The sequence below is a fragment of the Oncorhynchus mykiss genome, chromosome 10 (genome assembly GCF_057628025.1).
Source record: "Oncorhynchus mykiss isolate SJ-2025 chromosome 10, ASM5762802v1, whole genome shotgun sequence".
NCBI lineage: Eukaryota > Metazoa > Chordata > Actinopteri > Salmoniformes > Salmonidae > Oncorhynchus > Oncorhynchus mykiss.
This window is the reverse complement of record NC_143031.1, coordinates 46,985,070-47,004,255: the sequence shown is the minus strand read 5'-3', so window position 1 is coordinate 47,004,255 and position 19,186 is coordinate 46,985,070. Positions and strand designations below refer to the sequence as shown.

At 42.9% G+C, this 19,186-nt stretch overlaps 1 long non-coding RNA gene across 1 annotated transcript; it reads left to right on the top strand.

Moving 5' to 3' along the window:
* Positions 1–1,115: 1,115 nt before the first annotated feature.
* Positions 1,116–12,000, top strand: LOC149980039 (uncharacterized). Its single transcript, XR_016483764.1, has 2 exons — positions 1,116–1,223; positions 8,497–12,000. It is a non-coding gene; the product is annotated as an uncharacterized LOC149980039 (long non-coding RNA).
* Positions 12,001–19,186: the final 7,186 nt, after the last annotated feature.

Below are 19,186 nucleotides of genomic sequence, written 5' to 3'. Positions count from 1 at the left end.
ACTCTAGAGCGTGCATATTTTCTCTATAAAGCACAGTATATCAGCACGGTAAAATTCACTGGCTATAGTTCATTCATGTTCTATGTTTGAGCTGCTTTTGAAAGAAAAAGTCGAAATGAAAACACTTTTGTCATTGTTCATTTCCATTTTCTTAATAGCACGCTCGGACTGATGGTTTTGGTTAGCTAAACTAGCAAATCTGTATGTTTATTTACCAAGGCAACCACTGTAGCGATCTAATAGTAAACTTGCTACCTACTTTAGTGGTTGATGAACACATTTCTACCTACCAATGAACCGATTTTTTTGCTGCAAATGTGTTACATTATAGCCATTGTATAAAAGGGATTGTCACCTCGGGGCTCTATGTGTTCTCTGGAAAATAATGCAACTACGTGGAAGGTAAATTCCACTCTGCTAGGCGTTATGGAACACACCATCCACGTCGTTCATTATTTTCAATAGAACGCATTGTTGATTATCCCTTCCATATAGAGTCAACAGACACTACTGAGTATTTCCAATCCCACTTTTACATCGGCACATTTTTCTCTATAAACCAAAATGTAATTTATAGGCCTGCACTGGCAGCTATGGAATGGGTGGAGTAGGAAGTGTTGCCCTGTACTTGGACGAGACGTGCGCTCTCTATTTTACTATTTATTTAACTAGGTAAGTCAGTTAAGAACAAATTCTTATTTACGATGACGGCCTAGGAACAGTGGGTTAACCGCCTTTTTCAGGGGCAGAACGACAGATTTTTACCTTGTCAGCTCGGGGATTCAATGTTGCCTTTCAGTTACTGGGCCAACGCGCTGACCACTAGGCTACCTGCCGCCCCTCTAACACAATATGTACATTCTACAGACGCCACTGAGTATTCCCAACCCCACTTTTACATCGACACAGAATTCTCTGTATGCCCATATGTATTTCATGTAGTGTATTACATTGGGGCCATTTATTTAACTTTGTAAAATGTTTTAAAATCCACATTTAATACAAATGTCACTTAAATATGAATCATAGTTCATGTTTAGACAATTATGTTTCATGTTAATGTGTTTACGTGGGGGACTTTTATTTTGAAATTCTGTTAAGGGAAGAAGCTACTGTTTTAATGTCGCTGACGAGACGCTGGTAGATTGATTAGTTATAAATATCGTTGGCCAGACTGTAGCCGCCAAATTATACGAAACACCTGAAAAGGGACTTCTTGAAAGGTATGTTTTACAGCATTAACAATTTGTTTTGCATGTAGCAATTTAACTGTATGCATAATCATTCAACCCAGCCCAGGACCTCCACATCCGTCTTCTTCACCTCGGGATCGTCTTAGACCAGCAGACCGGATAGCTGATGAAACAGAGGAATGATTCTGTCTGTAATAAAGCACCTTTGTGTGAAAAATCGAATAGTTTTTTTCGTTATATGAACTATAACTTTCGTTATATGAACTGAAACTAGCCTTATGTACTGAAGCCTTTGTCCCAACGGAATGGATCTGACTGGCCTCATCTACTGCTCTTACAGGCAGTATCTCTTCAATGTAAGAACTGCATCTAATATCAACATGCAGACAGGGAGAAGACAATCCACTCCTAGTCTTACACAAATATAATTTGAAAAGGAAACTGCTAATTGAGTGCTTGATTAAGTTCAATATTGGTTGTGGCTGGTCATAGGTCTGTTTGATTTTGACATTAAATATTATATTTGACACTCTGATCTGGTGATCAAATTTGTAATCCAATATAGAGCATGATCCTAAATTCTAGTGACTAAATTAACTGCTTGCGAAAGTTAACAGTCATAGTAGTTTTGTCTGTAGTGTCTTAGCAGAAGTATAGACAGCAGGGTTCAGGTTATCTAATTAAAACCAAGACTGCTTGTCATCGGTTAATAAATAGAGTGGGTCCAATAATTGTTGTTCTATTTTGATTGAAAATAGGCCTACCATTACTTGCAGCGTTCTAAATAAGTTGATTGTCCAAATGACGTGATAAATGATATGTTGATGGACAGATCCTCTGCTCTTACAGAATGTCTGGTGCCATACTGTTACTGTTCATACAGCCCTTATCTCTTAGGAAGCCCCTGGAGCCAGAGGGGGAGGTGTCCAGTTTCAAACGACGTCTGAGTACCCTTGACTTTCGAAGTGCCTAAGCCCAACTCTAATATATATGCTGATATTGGCTCAATACTCAAGTATGATGTCTGGAGTGCCTCGTTGAGCCACCCACTGAAGTTACAAGTGTCTAGGGTCAAGCCTTCTTATACACATGGTCAGATTGACTTGAGACTCACATATGCATATCCCTTCATCAACATAGACACGTTAAAGCTAAAGCTATGACCCCCAGAGAAATCCCCTTAATAGTTTGAAAGACTACAAATGGATGAATACCTTACTTAAATTTACATTTGGAAGTCTTCCAAAACAGGGCATAAAAAACCCTCAGAAACTCCTGGTTTCAACATGTGTCTATTTTCATATGAGCAGACAAGTATCTGAAGAAAAAAGGGGGAAATTCCACCCTTTGAAATTTCTTGAAAACTCACTCAATGGGTGCTAGGCTTATACACATCAAGTACATTTGTGTCAACTGAAAACCAGGGGAGAGTTGATGAGCAAATTGCAATGTTTTGTTAAATACTCTTCTCAAATCAAAGTTTATTTGTCACGTGCGCTGAATACAACAGTGAAATGCTTACTTACAGGCTCTAACCAATAGTGCAAAAAAGGCATTAGGTGAACAATAGGTAGGTAAAGAAATAAAACAACAGTAAAAAGACAGGCTATATACAGTAGCGAGGTTATAAAAGTAGCGAGGCTACATACAGACACCGGTTAGTCAGGCTGATTGAGGTAGTACAGTGCCTTGCGAAAGTATTCGGCCCCCTTGAACTTTGCGACCTTTTGCCACATTTCAGGCTTCAAACATAAAGATATAAAACAATTTTTTTGTGAAGAATCAACAACAAGTGGGACACAATCATGAAGTGGGACGACATTTATTGGATATTTCAAACTTTTTTAACAAATCAAAAACTGAAAAATTGGGCATGCAAAATGATTCAGCCCCCTTAAGTTAATACTTTGTAGCGCCACCTTTTGCTGCGATTACAGCTGTAAGTCGCTTGGGGTATGTCTCTATCAGTTTTGCACATCGAGAGACTGACATTTTTTCCCATTCCTCCTTGCAAAACAGCTCGAGCTCAGTGAGGTTGGATGGAGAGCATTTGTGAACAGCAGTTTTCAGTTCTTTCCTCAGATTCTCGATTGGATTCAGGTCTGGACTTTGACTTGGCCATTCTAACACCTGGATATGTTTATTTTTGAACCATTCCATTGTAGATTTTGCTTTATGTTTTGGATCATTGTCTTGTTGGAAGACAAATCTCCGTCCCAGTCTCAGGTCTTTTGCAGACTCAATCAGATTTTCTTCCAGAATGGTCCTGTATTTGGCTCCATCCATCTTCCCATCAATTTTAATCATCTTCCCTGTCCCTGCTGAAGAAAAGCAGGCCCAAACCATGATGCTGCCACCACCATGTTTGACAGTGGGGATGGTGTGTTCAGGGTGATGAGCTGTGTTGCTTTTACGCCAAACATAACGTTTTTCATTGTTGCCAAAAAGTTCAATTTTGGTTTAATCTGACCAGAGCACCTTCTTCCACATGTTTGGTGTGTCTCCCAGGTGGCTTGTGGCAAACTTTAACCTGCACTTTTTATGGATATCTTTAAGAAATGGCTTTCTTCTTGCCACTCTTCCATAAAGGCCAGATTTGTGCAATATATGACTGATTGTTGTCCTATGGACAGAGTCTCCCACCTCAGCTGTAGATCTCTGCAGTTCATCCAGAGTGATCATGGGCCTCTTGGCTGCATCTCTGATCAGTCTTCTCCTTGTATGAGCTGAAAGTTTAGAGGGACGGCCAGGTCTTGGTAGATTTGCAGTGGTCTGATACTCCTTCCATTTCAATATTATCGCTTGCACAGTGCTCCTTGGGATGTTTAAAGCTTGGGAAATCTTTTTGTATCCAAATCCGGCTTTAAACTTCTTCACAACAGTATCTCGGTGTGTTCCTTGTTCTTCATGATGCTCTCTGCGCTTTTAACGGACCTCTGAGACTATCACAGTGCAGGTGCATTTATACGGAGACTTGATTACACACAGGTGGATTGTATTTATCATCATTAGTCATTTAGGTCAACATTGGATCATTCAGAGATCCTCACTGAACTTCTGGAGAGAGTTTGCTGCACTGAAAGTAAAGGGGCTGAATAATTTTGCACGCCCAATTTTTCAGTTTTTGATTTGTTAAAAAAGTTTGAAATATCCAATAAATGTCGTTCCACTTCATGATTGTGTCCCACTTGTTGTTGATTCTTCACAAAAAAATACAGTTTTATATCTTTATGTTTGAAGCCTGAAATTTGGCAAAAGGTCGCAAAGTTCAAGGGGGCCGAATACTTTCGCAAGGCACTGTATGTACATGTAGATATGGTGAAAGTGACTGAGCATATATGATGAATAGAGAGTAGCAGTAGTGTAAAAGAGGGGTTGGCGGGTGGTGGGTGGGACACAATGCAAATAGCCCGGGTTAGCCACTGTGCAGGAGCACTGGTTGGTCGGCCCAATTGAGGTAGAATGTATAGTTAAAGTGACTGCATATATGATAAACAGAGAGTAGCAGTAGCGTAAAAAGAGGGGTTGGGGGGGGCACACATTGCAAATAGTCCGGGTAGCCATTTGATTACCTGTTCAGGAGTCTCATGGCTTGGGGGTAAAAACTGTTGAGAAGCCTTTTTGTCCTAGACTTGGCACTCCGGTACTGCTTGCCATGCGGTAGTAAGGAGAACAGTCTATGACTGGGGTGGCTGGGGTCTGGGCCTTCCTCTGACACTGCCTGGTGTAGAGGTCCTGGATGGCAGGCAGCTTAGCCCCAGTGATGTACTGGGCCGTACGCACTACCCTCTGTAGTGCCTTGCGGTCAGGATGCTCTCGATGTTGCAGCTGTAGAACCTTTTGAGGATCTCAGGACCCATGCCAAATCTTTTTCGTTTCCTGAGGGGGAATAGGCTTTGTCGTGCCCTCTTCACGACTGTCTTAGTGTGTTTGGACCATTCTAGTTTGTTGTTGATGTGAACACCAAGGAACTTGAAGCTCTCAACCTGCTCCCCTACAGTCCCGTTGATGAGAATTGGGGCGTGCTCGGTCCTCCTTTTTCTGTAGTCCACAATAATCTCCTTAGTCTTGGTTACGTTGAGGGAGAGGTTGTTGTTCTGGCACCACCTGGGGTGAAAGACATGTCCCTTTAGATCCCCTGAGGTAAAAATCAACTCTCAGTTTACCCTCCATCCCTCTAAGTAGTCAATCAACCCATTGCAAGTTGTTATTTTAATGACAGTCAAAATCTTGCCCCGACAACGTCAGAGACATCGGATCTTCACGTGTTGCACACCAACGACATACTGGCAACCCTAAAGGTTTGAGGGGGCTTCTTAGACTAAATAAGGATACATAACCCTACCTAGATGGAATTGTGAAGGATTCCCCAAAAAGTGCTAAAAAACGCTCAGAAACACCTGGTTTCAACATATATTCCTATTTTCATCTGTGCAGACAAGTATGTGAAGAAAAAAGTGGGAAATTCCCTCCTTTGAAATGTCCTGCCCACTCAGTGGGTGTTAAGCTTATTCAATGAGGATGTCTAGATCTCAATCATATTTTGGATAAATTCCCTAATAATCCTACCCCTAGATGAGATTTGGATTTGATGTCATAGATCTTGATCACATTTGGATGAATTTCCTTTATAACGCTAGCCCCAGATCAGATGTGTATGTCATATTTTGGTGTCCTAAATCAGATGTGGATGTCGTATTTGGATGTCTTAAATCAGATGTGGATGTCATATTTTGATGTCCTAAATCAGATTTGGATGGGACCGATTTCCTTATAACCCTAAAACTAGATCAGATGTGGATTCAGGGAATTGTGCCTTTTCCAATCTATTGCTTCCTAAGTTCCCAACACTCAAGTATGATGTTTGCCCTGCCATGCTGAGCCACCTATTCAATTTGCAGTTTCCTGAAATGAAATGTATTTCTATGTGAAAACTGAAATGGTCTATTCATTCCTGTTCAGTAGACGCTCTTATCCAGAGCAACTTACAGTAGTGAGTTCATGACGGTTTGTGCCGTCATTCTGTTACCAAACTTTGCATGTGCACTGTTCTTCAAGTAAATGTGTTCTAAATTTTCTGTGGATAGAGTTAACATTGCGATCATTGGCTTTTGTTTGGTATACATTTTAAAGTGAAACATTTAAAAAATCAGCAACACTCACACACACATGTAAATATTGCCACAAATGCGTACAGTTGGCCTTGCTGTTTAGATTTTTGTTGCCCTTAATGTCTTTTGTTTTTGCATTGTTGCTTTCTGTTGTTGTTCACCTTTGTTTTTCATGTTTTTTTTATATTTTTGTTGGTTGTTGGTACATCGGGTGGGTGTTGATTTTGGTTGGGTTGGGACGGTGGGTCGGGGTGGCGATTTGTGAGTGAATGTAATGTAAATGTTGAGGGGCTTCACTGCTGGTAGATTGTATATTTTATATATATAGTACAGGTCAAAGGTTTGGACACCTACTCATTTAAGGGAATGCATTCCAGGTGACCACCTCATGAAGCTAGTGTAATAATAGTGAAGACATCAAAACTATGAAATAGCACATATGGAATCATGTCGTAACCAAAAAAAAGTGTTTAACAAACAATGTATACGAAATGCTTCAGTTTGGTTTTAGACCCCATCATAGCACTGAGACGGCACTTGTGAAGGTGGTAAATTACATTTTAATGGCATCGGACCGAGGCTCTGCATCTGTCCTCGTGCTCCTAGACCTTAGTGCTGCTTTTGATACCATCGATCACCACATTCTTTTGGAGAGATTGGAAACCCAAATTGGTCTACACGGACAAGTTCTGGCCTGGTTTAGATCTTATCTGTCAGAAAGATATCAGTTTGTCTCTGTGAATGGTTTGTCCTCTGACAAATCAACTGTAAATTTCGGTGTTCCTCAAGGTTCCGTTTTAGGACCACTATTGTTTTCACTATATATTTTACCTCTTGGGGATATTATTCGAAAACATAATGTTAACTTCCACTGCTATGCGGATGACACACAGCTGTACATTTCAATGAAACATGGTGAAGCCCCAAAATTGCCCTCGCTAGAAGCATGTGTTTCAGACATAAGGAAGTGGATGGCTGCAAACTTTCTACTTTTAAACTCGGACAAAACAGAGATGCTTGTTCTAGGTCCCAAGAAACAAAGAGATCTTCTGTTGAATCTGACAATTAATCTTAATGGTTGTACAGTCGTCTCAAATACAACTGTGAAGGACCTCGGTGTTACTCTGGACCCTGATCTCTCTTTTGAAGAACATATCAAGACCATTTCAAGGACAGCTTTTTTCCATCTACGTAACATTGCAAAAATCAGAAACTTTCTGTCCAAAAATGATGCAGAAAAATTAATCCATGCTTTTGTCACTTCTAGGTTAGACTACTGCAAGAGAAGAGCACTAAATAAACTTCAGTTAGTGCTAAATACGGCTGCTAGAATCCTGACTAGAACCAAAAAATTTGATCATATTACTCCAGTGCTAGCCTCCCTACACTGGCTTCCTGTCAAAGCAAGGGCTGATTTCAAGGTTTTACTGCTAACCTACAAAGCATTACATGGGCTTGCTCCTACCTATCTCTCTGATTTGGTCCTGCCGTACATACCTACATATACGCTACGGTCACAAGACGCAGGCCTCCTAATTGTCCCTAGAATTTCTAAGCAAACAGCTGGAGGCAGGGCTTTCTCCTATAGAGCTCCATTTTTATGGAACGGTCTGCCTACCCATGTCAGAGACGCAAACTTGGTCTCAACCTTTAAGTCTTTACTGAAGACTCATCTCTTCAGTGGGTCATATGATTGAGTGTAGTCTGGCCCAGGAGTGGGAAGGTGAACGGAAAGGCTCTGGAGCAACGAACCGCCCTTGCTGTCTCTGCCTGGCCGGTTCCCCTCTTTCCACTGGGATTCTCTGCCTCTAAACCTATTACAGGGGCTGAGTCACTGGCTTACTGGGGCTCTCTCATGCCGTCCCTGGAAGGGGTGCGTCACCTGAGTGGGTTGATTCACTGATGTGGTCATCCTGCCTGGGTTGGTGTGGGGGCTGTGCTTTGGCAAAGTGGGTGGGGTTATATCCTTCCTGTTTGGCCCTGTCCGGGGGTGTCCTCGGATGGGGCCACAGTGTCTCCTGACACCTCCTGTCTCAGCCTCCAGTATTTATGCTGCAGTAGTTTATGTGTCGGGGGGCTAGGGTAATTTTGTTATATCTGGAGTACTTCTCCTGTCCTATTCGGTGTCCTGTGTGAATCTAAGTGTGCGTTCTCTAATTCTCTCCTTCTCTCTTTCTTTCTCTCTCTCGGAGGACCTGAGCCCTAGGACCATGCCTCAGGACTACCTAACATGATGACTCCTTGCTGTCCCCAGTCCACCTGGCCATGCTGCTGCTCCAGTTTCAACTGTTCTGCCTTATTATCATTCGACCATGCTGGTCATTTATGAACATTTGAACATCTTGGCCATGTTCTGTTATAATCTCCATCCGGCACAGCCAGAAGAGGACTGGCCACCCCACATATGCTCTCTCTAATTCTCGCTTTCTTTCTCTCTCTCGGAGGACTTGAGCCCTAGGACCATGCCCCAGGACTACCTGACATGATGACTCCTTGCTGTCCCCAGTCCACCTGACCGTGCTGCTGCTCCAGTTTCAACTGTTCTGCCTTATTATCATTCAACCATGCTGGTCATTTATGAACATTTGAACATCTTGGCCATGTTCTGTTATAATCTCCACCCGGCACAGCCAGAAGAGGACTGGCCACCCGACATAGCCTGGTTCCTCTCTAGGTTTCTTCCTAGGTTTTGGCCTTTCTAGGGAGTTTTTCCTAGCCACCGTGCTTCTACACCTGCATTGCTTGCTGTTTGGGGTTTTAGGCTGGGTTTCTGTACAGCACTTTGAGATATCAGCTGATGTACGAAGGGCTATATGAATACATTTGATTTGATTTGATTTAACAAATCTAAATATATTTTATATTTTTCAAAGTAGCCACCCTTTGCCTTGATGACAGCTTTGCACACACTCTTCCCATTCTCTCAACCAGCTTCATGAGGTAGTCATCTGGAATGCATTTCAATTAACAGGTGTGCCTTATTTAAAGTGAATTTGTGTCATTTCTTTCCTTAATGCATTTGAGCTTATCGGTTGTGTTGTGTCAAGGTAGGGAAGTTACAAAAGATAGCCCTATTTGGTAAAAGACCAAGTCCATTTTATGGCAAAAGCAGCTCAAATAAGCAAAGAGAAACAACAGTCCATCATTACTTTAAGACATGAAGGTCAGGCAATGAGGAAAATTTCAAGAACTTTGAACGTTTCTTAAAGTCCAATCGCAAAAACCATCAAGCGCTATGATGAATCTTGCGCTCATGAGGACCAACACAGGAAAGGAAGACCCAGAGTTACCTCTGCTGCAGAGGACACGTTCATTAGATTTACCAGCCTCTAAAATTGCCATCAGAGTTCAGGTAACAGACACATCTCAACATCAACTGTAAAGAGGAGACTGCGTGAGTCAGGCCTTCATGGTCGAATTGCTGCAAAGAAACCACTGCTAAAGGACACCAATAATAAGAAGAGACATGTTTGGGCCAAAAAACAAGAGCAATGGACATTAGACCGGTGGAAATATGTCCTTTGGTCTGATGAGTACAAATTTGAGATTTTTGTTTCCAACCGCTGTCTTTGTGAGACGCAGAGTAGGTGAACGGATAATCTCCGCTTGTGTAGTTCACACCGTGAAGCATGGAGGTGTGGGGGTGCTTTGCTGCTGACACTTTCAGTGATTTATTTAGAATTCAAGGCACACTTAACCAGCATGGATACCACAGTGTTCTGCAGCATCCCACCATCCTATCTGGTTTGTACTTAGTTGGATTATGATGTGTTTTTCAACAGGACCATGACCCAACACACCTCCAGGCTGTGTAAGGGCTATTTCAAATCAAATCCAAATCAAATTGTATTGGTCAGATACACACAGTTAGCAGATGTTATTGTGAGTGTAGTGAAATGCTTGTGCTTCTCGATCCAACAGTGCAGCAGCATCTAACAGGTAATATCTAACAATTCCACAACAAAACCTAATATCTAACAAATTCCACAACAAAACCTAATACACACAATCTAGTAAAGGAATGGGATAAGAATATATAAATAAAATATATATATGGATGAGCAGTGACAGAGCGGCTAAGATGCAATAGATAGTGTAGGATACAATATACAGTGTACACACAACCGTTCAAAAGTTTGGGGTCACTTAGAAATGTCCTTGTTTTTGAAAGAAAATATACTTTTTTGTCCATTAAATGACATAAAATTGATCAGAAATACAGTGTAGACATGTAAATGACATGTAAATGACTATTGTAGCTGGAAACGGCAGATTTGTTATGGAATATCTATATAGGCGTACAGAGGCCCATTATCAGCAACCATCACTCGTGTGTTCCAATGGCACGTTGTGTTAACTAATTCAAGTTTAGGACTTTAAAAGGCTAATTGATCATTAGAAAACCCTTTTGCAATTATGTTAGCACAGCTGAAAACTGTTGTTCTGATTCAAGAAGCAATAAAACTGGCCTTCTTTAGACTAGTTGAGTATCTGGAGCATCAGCATTTGTGGGTTCGATTACAGGCTCAAATTTGCCAGAAACAAAGTGCTTTCTTCTGAAACTCGTCAGTCTATTCTTGTTCTGAGAAATGGAGGCTATTCCATGCGAAAAATTGCCAAGAAACTGAAAATCTCATACAACGCTGTGTACTACTCCCTTCACAGAACAGCGCAAACTGTCTCTAACCAGAATAGAAAGAGGAGTGGGAGGCCCTGGTGCACAACTGAGCAAGAGGACAAGTACATTAGAGTGTCTAGTTTGAGAAATAGACGCCTCACAAGTCCTCAACTGGCAGCTTCGTTAAATAGTACCCTCAAAACACCATTCTCTACGTCAACAGTGAAGAGGTGACTCAGGGATGCTGGCCTTCTAGGCAGAGTTGCAAAGAAAAATCCATATCTCAGGCAGGCCAATAAAAATAAAATATTAACATTGGCAAAAGAACACAGACACTGGACAGAGGAACTCTGCCTAGAAGGCCAGCATCCCGGGGTCGACAAAATCAGGGCAAGAGTTACTTGCCAAAGCGATATCTGGGATTGTAACATACTCTGCTTCACGGAAACATGGCTAGCTTGGGACATGCTGTCGGAGTCAGTACAACCAACAGGATTTTCAGTGCATCGCGCCAACAGGAATAAACATCTCTCCGGTCACAATCATGTTTCATGATTTACGACTCATGGTGTAATTGTAACAACATTCAGGTACTCAAGTCCTTTTGTTCACCTGACCTAGAATTCCTCACAATCAAATTCCGACCGTATTATCTCCCAAGAGAACTCTCCTCGGTTATTGTCACACCCGTGTATATCCCCCAGCAAGCGGATACCAAGACGGCCATCAAGGAACTTCACTGGACTTTATGCAAACCGGAAACCATATGTCCTGAGACTGCATTTATTGTAGCTGTGGATTTTAACAAAGCTAATCTGAAAACAAGGCGAGCTAAATTTTAATCAGCATATAGATTGCAGTACACGAGCGATATAACATTCTATTGGATGCAAGAATTTTGTATAGTAATTGAAATATAAAAATGATATGTTTTGAATCCTGCGTCGTTTAGCGTATCAGTTCATAAATCTTGTGCCATGGAATCGGTACATCGAAAATCTCTTCCCAACTATTTTGCAATCTATATGGTACAGCTGTTAATGTTTTAGTTCTTAAATAAAAAAATATACCAATTTAATTTATCACAATTTTCTTTAACAAATTTTGGTCTTTAATGCAGGGCCGACAGACAAGTTCCTTACTTTTTCCTCATGCAATGTTTTTCCAATTCTTCAGTGTTTTCGTTACTTAGCCCACAAGAAACTGCAACCACAGTTTGTTTTTTGCTGAAAGGAGTGGAAGTCTGTAAGGTCATCGGCTGCCATATCCCATTTGTGTCAAGTACGACGAGTTGTGCATTCTTTTATAGGTCTTTGGGCGCAAATGTTGTACTGAACTGTCAGATGACTAACTGTAGCCTGTCTGTTGCTCTGCACAATTTGTGTCAGCCTCTGTACTCTTTCACCAATGATCCATTTTTGACCACTGGCCTTCCATTGGCTGGATGTCCTTTGGGCGGTGGACCATTCTTGAGACATACGGGCAACTGTTTAGCGTGAAAACCCCAGCAGTGTTGCAGTTCTTGACAAACATAAACCTATGTGTCTGGCACCTACTACCATACCCCGTTGAAAGGCACTTAAATCTATTGTCTTGCTCTTTCACCATTTGAATGGCACACATACACAATGTCTAAATTGACTTGCTTAATAATTATTTAACTGGAACAGCTAGCATGCTAAATGTTCCTGTAGACTTCCAGTCATTGTGCTTGTGCTAGTTAGCATTGGCTCGTTAAACTACCACTATCTTCCTTCATACTGGACACAGAGACATATAAATTGTATTCACAATGGTATTATCTTGTAGCTAGCAATATTCATATATTTTTTTGTCATATTAGAAAATCCCCCAAAATATTCCACACTCCCCAAAAAATACGCGACCCCTTGCAGTACCTCTATATACCTCCAGGGAGCGCGGAAAACCCCATGAGCCAGACGCAGATAGAACAAGGCATTAGTATCACAGCAGCAGCATTAGCAACCCGACAGCAATATTAAGACTTCCGGTTTTCCGATTTTGCCTTCAAAATATACGTTTTTTTTCAGCTTTGGATAGGGCCAATGTTAAAATGATGTTACAAAATTATAGCTACATCACGGAAAAATCTAAACTAAAGAGAATGACTACTTTATATAAGAAAAATAATATTATAAGGTGGAGCACATTGCGAAATGTCTGTTTTTAATGTTGTCATTGTATGTTATGACTGGTGCTATGCTTAAAAGTGTTTCTTGGTTCTTACAGATTCTATCACGTTTTAATTTATTTCAAGTTTGGTTGAGATGTATTCCTAGATGATTATATGGACTAGTGGCTTATACACTGAGTGTACAAAACATTTAGGACACCTTCCTAGTGTGGAGTTGCAACCCCTCTTTTGTCCTCAGAACAGCCTCAATTCTTCTGTGCATGGACTCTACAAGGTGTTGAAAGCGTTCCAAAGGGATGCTGGCCTAAGTTGACACCAATGCTTCCCACGGTTGTGTCAAGTTGGCTGGATGTCCTTTGGGTCGTGGACCATTCTTGATACACATGGGAAACTGTTGAGTGTAAAAACCCCAGCACGTTGCAGTTCTTGACACAAACTGGTGGTCCTGGCACCTACTACCATACCCGTACTACTACCCTTTCAAATGCACTTAGTTTTGCCACTTCATGCTTTAAATGCACACATACACAATCCATATCTCAATTGTCTCAAGGCTTAAAATCCTTATTTAACCTGTCCCCTCCCCTTTATCTCCAGGAATTGCAGTGGATTTAACAAGTGACATCAATAAGGGATTGTAGCTTTCACCTGGTCAGTCTATGTCATGGAAGACCAAGTGTTCCTAATGTTTTGTACACTCAGTGTACGTCTTGTCCTAGTAGCACCCTCTAGTGGCTGAAAGCCTCATGTGTCTTGTTCTAGTTCTGTGCAACCATAATGCTATGTGCTGTGCCCAGCAGTTGTCTCACTATCCTTCAGTGGTGGAAAAAGTACCAAATTGTCAGTAAAGTAAAGATACCTTAATAAAAAATTCCTAAAGTGAAAGTATGAATAATTTCAAATTCCTTTATATTAAGCGAACCAGACGGCACCATTTTATTGTATTTTTTAAATTTATGGATAGCCACTCCAACACTCAGACATAATATACAAATTGTGTTTAGTGAGTCAGAGGCAATAGCGATAATCATTGATGTTCTCTTGATAAGCGCCAGAATTTGACAATCTTCTTGTCTTGCTAGCCATTCAAAATGTAATGAGTACTTTTGGGTGTCAGGGAAAATGTATGGAGTAAAAAGTACACTATTTTGTTTAGGAATGTAGTGAAGTTAAAGTAAAAGTTGTCAAAAAATATAAATAGTAAAGTACAGATACCCAAAAAACGACTTAAGTAGTACTTTCAAGTATTTTTACAGAAGTACTTTACACAACTACTATTTTTTGCAAATAAATTAGTATAATTATTTGGGAAAGGGAAAAGGGGATACCTAGTCAGTTGTACAACTGAATGCCTTCAACTGAAATGTGTCTTCCGCATTTAACCCAACCCCTCTGAATCAGAGCGGTGCAGGGGGCTGCCTTAATCAACATCCATGTCTTCAGTGCCCGGGGAACAGTGGGTTAACTGCCTTGCTCAGGGGCAGAATGACAGATTTTTAACTTGTCAGCTCGGGGATTCGATCCAGCAAGATCATTCAGAGTTTGTGACTATTTACCCACTCACTGTATATGGAATAAATATTGAACTGTCAATGAACATTTTTAGGCTACTACCTAGGGTGTCTACTAACCAAACATGTTTAGTTTTGGAGGGGGACTGTGTTGTAAGGATTGTCGATGGCTTTTTACTCCTTCCCCTCCACAGTACCAAATGCAATACACTCTATTGGACTGTCTGCTACCTGTCTCAGCTAAAGTGCGGTGGAAAAGCTAAGTCATAGGAAGTGATACTAATTGAGTGTATGTTAACTTCTGACCCACTGGGAATGTGATGAAAGAAATACAATCTGAAATAAATCCTTCTCTCTACAATTATTCTGACATTTCACATTCTTAAAATAAAGTGGTGATCTTAACTGACCTAAAACATGATTTTTTTACTCTGATTAAATGTCAAGAATTGTTTAAAACTGAGTTTAAATGTAGTTGGCTGTGTTTGTATGTAAACTTCTGACTTCAACTCTATGTGCAGTTTACACGGAGAGTGCATGGAACCAGGAAGCACTGTTCGACATGTCCCTGCATGGTGTCTCTGAGGAGGTTAAGGACGAGCTTGCTGCTCGGAAGTTACCCACGGATCTTGACTCCCTCCTCGCCTTGACCATCTGCATCAATGGCAGATTGCGGAAACGACGGATGGAGAGGAAATTCGATTTCACTCGCACGTCCAGGGATTCAACCTCACCTCCGAGTCACCCCGGAGGTCCCCAACAGTCCTGTTGCCGAGAGCACCCGACACTTCCCGACCTTCCTCGAGAGTCACCAAAGACGGCCGAGGCACTGTTTCCCGAGCCTATGCAACTAGGCAGAGCTGGGCTGTCGCCAGCAAAACGGCAACACAGGATCAAGACAAGGAGCTGTCTGTATTGCAGGACTTTTGGTCATTTTGTGTCCTCTTGCCCGGTAAAAGACCAGGCTCACCGGTAGGAGCAAGTACTCTGGTGGGCCATATGGAGAACTTTTCTGCTTCCCTTACTAACACCCCTTTTTTGTAATTCTGCTGTGGGGAAACCAGTCCAAATGTCTCTGGGTCCTCATTGACTCTGGGTCCGATGAGTGCTTTTTGGACGCCACACTGGCTTCCGAGCTGAACTCAGCCCCTCTCCATTCCCATAGATGTTAGAGCACTGGACGGGTGCTCTATAGGTCGGGTCACCCATAACACCACTCCCATCAACCTACGTACAGTATGTCAGGGAATCACAGCAAGACCATTAAATTCCTGCTCATCAAGTCCCCCCAGACTCCCATGGTTTTGGGATTCTCCTGGCTCCAGCGACACAATCCCCTCATCAACTAGTCTATCATGGGCTGGAGTCCATTTTGGCACGGCCATTGTCTGAAGTCGGTGCAACCTGCCCCGGGACATCTTCCTGGGGGGCTCGGAAGTTACTCCGGACCTCTCCGCCATTCCCGCGGAGTACCAGGACCCTCAAGGAGGTGTTCAGGAAGTCCCGGGCCACTTACCTTCTGCCGCACCGCCCGATTGCGGAAGCGACGGGATATGACTGCGGGATTGACCTTTTCCCTAGCATCTGTACTCTCTGTCGGAACCAGAGACCAAGGCTATGGAGACCTACATTGGGGACTCCCTAGCTACAGGGTTTATCTGTCTCTCTTCCTCTCCCGCTGGCGCAGGTTTCTTCCTTGTGGAGAAAAAGAACAAGACCCTGCGCCTGTGCATTGACTACTGGGGACTCAATGACATTACTGTTACCGTTATCTGCTACCAGTCATTTCCTCGGCCTTCGAGCCGCTCCAGGGGGCCACTGTTTTCTCCAAGCTGGATCTACGAAACGCCTACCACCTGGTGCGGATACGAGAGGGGGACGAGTGGCCAGTGGCCAGTGGCCACTACGAATATCTGGTCATGCCCTTTGGCCTAACCAACACCCCAGCAATTTTCCAGGCTCTGGTGAATGATGCTCTCCGTGTGATGCTTAACTGGTTCGCCTTTGTCTACATTGATGACATCCTTGTCTTCTTCCGCTCCTCCCAAGAACACGTGCTCCATATCCGACAGGTTCTCCAGCGCCTTCTGGAGAACCAGTTGTTTGTTAAAGTGGAAAAGTGTGAGTTCCATCGCTCCACCATTCCCTTTCAGGCTACACCATCTCTGCTAGTAGTGTCCAGATGGATCCCGAGAAGGTGAGAGCAGTGGAGGATTGGCCTCAGCCTACGTCCAGGGTGCAGCTGCAACGCTTCCTGGGGTTCGCCAACTTTTATTGCCGCAATATCTGGGGTTACACCACCCTGGCCTCCCCCCTGTCTGCAATTACCTCTACCAAGGTTCCGTTCACGTGGTCCTCTGCTGCTGACCGGGCGTTCTGGGACCTTAAAACACCACTTCACCACTGCTCCTATCCTGGTTCACCCTATCGGCTCGGGCAGAGGGTATGGCTCATCACCCGGGACCTGCCCCTCCAGGTGGAGTCCCGTAAACTTTCCCCCCGTTTTATCGGCCCATTCTCCATCTCTAGAGTCCTTAGCCCCATAGCTGTTCATCTTTTGTTACCCCGTAACCTCTGTATTCACCCTACTTTCCATGTGTCTAGGATTAATCCCATGTCTCACAGGCCTTTGTATTCTGTTTCCAGCCCACCCCTCCTCTCTGTGTCATCGATTGCCATCCGGCGTACACGGTGAGACGCCTCCTGAGTGTTCGACCACGGGGCAGGGGTTTCCAGTACCTGGTTGACTGGGAGGGTTATGGCCCGGAGGAGATGTGCTGGAGACATCCTAGACCCAGCCCTCATCGCCGACTTCCACTGGCACCCCGGTTAACCAGGTATGCGCTCAGATAGGAGGCCAGGTGGTGACCCTAAAGGGGAGGATACTGTCACACCCTCATCTGTTTAACCTGTTTTTGTGATTGTCTCCACCCCCCTCCAGGTGTTGCCCATCTACCCCATTATCCCCTGTGTGTTTATACCTGTGTTCTTTGTTTGTCTGTTAGATTATTGATCTCTGCCTACCCTGAGCCTGCCTGCCGTCCGGTATGTTTGCCCCACCTCTGGTTTACTGACCCCTGCCTGCCTTGACCTGTCTATTGCCTTTCCCTGTTGGATTATTAAACCATTGTTCGACGTTGACGTTCGACGTTGTCTGCATCTGGGTCTTACCTTCACACCTGATAGTATGGGCATGTGTGTACATGTATGCGTGTGTGTGCAGGACTGTCAGTGTAGGTGTGTGTGAGTTTCTGTAGAGACCTGTGAGTGGCATTTAGTCAGTGCAGATAATCAGTGCAGATACACTGTGGGTGAGGATGGCCAGCTATTGCCTAGCTGTTGAAATGTCTCCGTGCTTGGGGAAAGAAGCTGTTTAGGAGCCTGTTGGTCCACAGCTCCGGTCCACAACAGGGGACGACACAACGCGGAGTGCCTGGTTACAGCCCTTAGCCGTGGTATATTGGGCATACGCCACAAACCCCTGAGGTGCCTTATTGCTATTATAAACTGGTTACCCAGGTAATTAGACCAGTAAATTGTTTTGTTTTTCACACCCATGGTATACCGTCTGATATGCCACGGCTTTCAGTCAATCAGCATTCATGGCTCAAACCACCCGGTTTACAATGAACCAATAAGGCCTGAGAGGGTGTGTATACCATGGCCAGTATACCGTCGCTAAAGGCTGTTCTTAGGCACGACGTAACACAGAGTGCCTGGGTACAGCCCTTATCCGTGGTATATTGGGCATACGCCACAAACCCCTGAGGTGCCTTATTGCTATTATAAACTGGTTACCCAGGTAATTAGACCAGTAAATTGTTTTGTTTTTCACACCCATGGTATACCGTCTGATATGCCACGGCTTTCAGTCAATCAGCATTCATGGCTCAAACCACCCGGTTTACAATGAACCAATAAGGCCTGAGAGGGTGTGTATACCATGGCCAGTATACCGTCGCTAAAGGCTGTTCTTAGGCACGACGTAACACAGAGTGCCTGGGTACAGCCCTTATCCGTGGTATATTGGCAATATACCACAAACCACCGAGGTGCCTTATTGCTATTATAAACTGGTTACCAAAGTAATTACAGCAGTAAAAATGTATGTTATGTCATTTATTTTTACTGCTTTCAGCCAATCAGCATTCAGGGCTCAAACCACCCAGTTTAGAACACCAGCTATGGCATGTGTTGAATAGTTGTTTCTGTTTGGCTTGAAGGGCATTTTAGAACGCATGGTATATCAGCATGATATAATTCAATGGCTATAGTTCATTATTTCATGTTCTATGTTTGAGACGATTTTGAAGGCAAAAGTCAAATTGAACACATTATTGGAATTGTTCAATTAGATTTTCATAATAGCAAGCCAGGACTGACGGTTTGCTAAACTAGGAAGTCTGTTTGATAAAAAAAAAAAAACATTTTAGTCATTTAGCAGGCACTCTTATCCAGAGCGATTTACAGGAGGAATTAGGCTTAAGTGCCTTGCGTTTACATCACAAATGTTTCTCTATAAGCCAATATGTAATTTATAGGCCTACAGTTTATTGCTTTCAGGGCTATGGAGTGGGTGAAGTAGAGTGTTGCTATGA